This window comes from Phalacrocorax carbo, chromosome 2, assembly GCF_963921805.1.
Source record: "Phalacrocorax carbo chromosome 2, bPhaCar2.1, whole genome shotgun sequence".
Lineage (NCBI taxonomy): Eukaryota > Metazoa > Chordata > Aves > Suliformes > Phalacrocoracidae > Phalacrocorax > Phalacrocorax carbo.
This window is the reverse complement of record NC_087514.1, coordinates 56,443,939-56,447,054: the sequence shown is the minus strand read 5'-3', so window position 1 is coordinate 56,447,054 and position 3,116 is coordinate 56,443,939.

Genomic DNA, 3,116 nt, shown 5'->3' with positions numbered 1-3,116 from the left:
GCCGCGCTCTCCCTGCCGCCCGCCCGCCCCGCCGCGCTCCCGCCCGCCCCGCCACCGGCGCCGACCACTGCGAGGCAGGGGAGGAGGGGGGCAGCGAGGACGAGTCGCGGCCGCGGCCCGGCCCGAGGGGAACGGGAACAGCAACACCAACAGGAACGGGAACTGCGCCGCCGCCGCCGCCACCACCGCAGCCTCCGCCGCCGGCGGGAGCGGCGCGCCCAACCCCGCGCCCGGCCGCGCAGCGCCCTCTACAGCGCCGGAGCCGCGGCCCCGCGCCGCAGTGCCGGGGGCGGGGAACGGCCGCCCGCCCCGCCCCGCCCCGCCGTTCCCCCGGGCTTGGGGCCGGCCGGGGCCCCGCGCCGCCTGCGAGCGCCCGGGCGGCGGGGCGAGGAGGGGTGAGGCGGGAGCGCCGGGGGTCCGCCCGGAGCGGGGCCGGCGCCGCCTTGCCTCGGCCTCTCTCACCGAGGTGATGGCGGAGATCAGTGAGGTGATGCCCCCGGTGCCAGCCCTCCCTGCCGGGGCGGTGGGCTCTGCCCCGAATTTGATCTACGGGTAGGTGCAGTGTCCCTCTGAGCGTCCGACGTGAGGGCAGCCAGAGCTCATGGATACTTGAGAAAAGTTGGTCCCGTTTTCTGGATTCTCACTGCCGTTTGTAAGCTAAGGAAATCTCACAAGGGAACATCAAATCGGGCTTTATACTTAGGGAACCACTGCCGAACAAGAATTATTTTCTCAAGAGTTAATTTTCTTGAAGAAATTAGGCAGTTTGACACTAAGGCTATGTTGTCAAGAACAAAAACAACAAAAAAGAACTAGAACTCGTTTAACATTTTTCTTAATTGTCACTAATTTTTATCACCAGAAATATTGGCCATTCTTCAAACAAGTAGAATGGTGTAAGCCTTAAAAAAAAAAGTATCAAATCAATCCCAACACTTCTTGTCTGTTGCTCTCACCCCACCCTCTTCTTATTGATTATCTGTAATGCTATAATTAGGTATTTGAAGGGGCAATCCATCACTGAGAGTGAAGTAATCGAGCAAGCAGAGCATCATAACAAGATAACCTTTTTGTTGTGATTTGGGTTTTTTTCGCCTTGGGTCCTGCCTCTAGAAAGATAACGTCCTCCAAAACCGGGCACTTGCTGTGACCCATCCATAACTCTGATAGATCCTCAAGAATTCTCAGCTCTTCCTAAATCGTGCAGATCACTAGGTACACTCTCGTCCGCTTCCCCGCGTGCATCATCAGGCATTAGAGCAGCCCCAGTTCCACATACTCTTTGATGTGGTACCAACTCACACTCAAGGTAATTCAGGTAGATCTAGGTTGACCGCTCTATTTCTGTACCTGCACATAGTTGTCCAGCAACATCAATATTAATTTTCAGTCCCTCGTTAAATGAACTGAACTGTTCAGCTGCATGGCCTTGAGTGGTTTGTGTCTTTGCGGTAGGAGAGTATTTTCCTGATTAGTCCACAGCTGCAGAGGACCCACAGACATGAAGTGAATTCCTTTGTGCCTCTGGCCCCTCATATGTATTCTAGCTTGTTTTTATTCCTCTCTCACTATTCGGTGGGGCCATCTCAGCAAATCTGCATACATTTTCCTTGTTAGCTAGTTTATGGCATCCAATCTTTTCCTTCAGCTTCTGTTTTCATCTTTCCCACACTGACATGCATAGTCAACTACCGCAAGTATCATAGAACCATAGAGTATCTCAAGTTGGAAGGGACCCATAGGGACCATCAAGTCCAACTCCCTGCTCCTCACAGGACTACCTAGAACTAAGTCATATGACTAAAAGCGTCATCCAGACACTGCTTGAACTCTGATGGGCTTGGTGCTGGGACCACTTCTCTGGGGAGCCTGTTCCAGTGACAGACCACCCTCTCAGTGAAGAGCCTTTTCCTAATGCCCAGTCTGAACTTCCCCTGATGCAGCTTCATTCCATTTCCCTGTGTCCTACCACTGGTCACCAGAGAGCAGATTTCAGCACCTCCCCCTCCGCTGCCTCCCTTGAGGAAGGCGTAGACTGCGATGAGGGCACCCCTCAGCCTTCTCTTCTCCAAGCTGAACAAAGCAAGTGACCTCAGCCACTCCTTACAAGTTTTGCGCTCGAGGCCTTTCACCATCTTGGTCCCCCTCCTCTGGACACGCTCTAATAGTTTGACACCCAGAACTGCACACAGTACTCGAGGTGAGGCTGCACCAGTGCAGTGTAGAGTGGGACAATCACCTCCCTTGACTGGCTACCTATGCTGTGCTTGAGGCACTCCAGGACGTGGTTGGCCCTTTTGGCTGCCAGGGCACACTGTTGACTGATATATTCAACTTGCCATCAACCCAGACCAATAGACCCAAAGACTTGCTGTCACCCCAAACCAACCAGTAGAGCAATAGGTCCTTGTTTGTCAAGATCAAACTACAAATCTCAGGCAAAGTAAGAAGCATCTTAGAGATGCTTCTAGAGATTAAGAAATGAGTTTGTCATACCCTCAACTATTGTACTCCAAACAGAACAAGTATTTTTATTGCAGGGTTGTGGGTTTCTTTTTTCCCCAATAGCTGGGCTTGGATATTCCTTAGAAAACAGACAATGTTATCAGTAGCTGCTGATGGAAAGGTTTTCAAATAGACTTTCAAAATGGTCTTCTGAGTTTTGCTGCTTTATATCTAACAACATCATTCAGTGCTTGGAATGTAATTCCTTTTCCAAGGAACTGGGTAGCCCACAGTATTAGTTTGTCGGTATTACTTGCCTTCTCTGGGTGACCTGATTAGGTTTTTAATCTCTCTATCTGTGAGAGTTGGGAGGGGCTGATGCCCTTGTTTATATTTCTTCCTCTCCTACTCGTGGCAGAAAGTGATCATTAGAGGAAGAGTCATTATCAAAAACATGGAAAATGGGTTCTTTGGCTGAGCTGGAAAGAGATGATATTTAGGAACTGGAGATGACATTTAGAAACTGTAAAGTATGATCTATGGCATAAACAAAATATTCTGAATTAAGATTAAATAGCATTTTAATTAATTGTATGCATGTCATGAGTTTGTTTAACTTCTAAGTTTTAAAAATATACTTGATTCAGGGGTGGAAGTGGCTGGGATCTGAG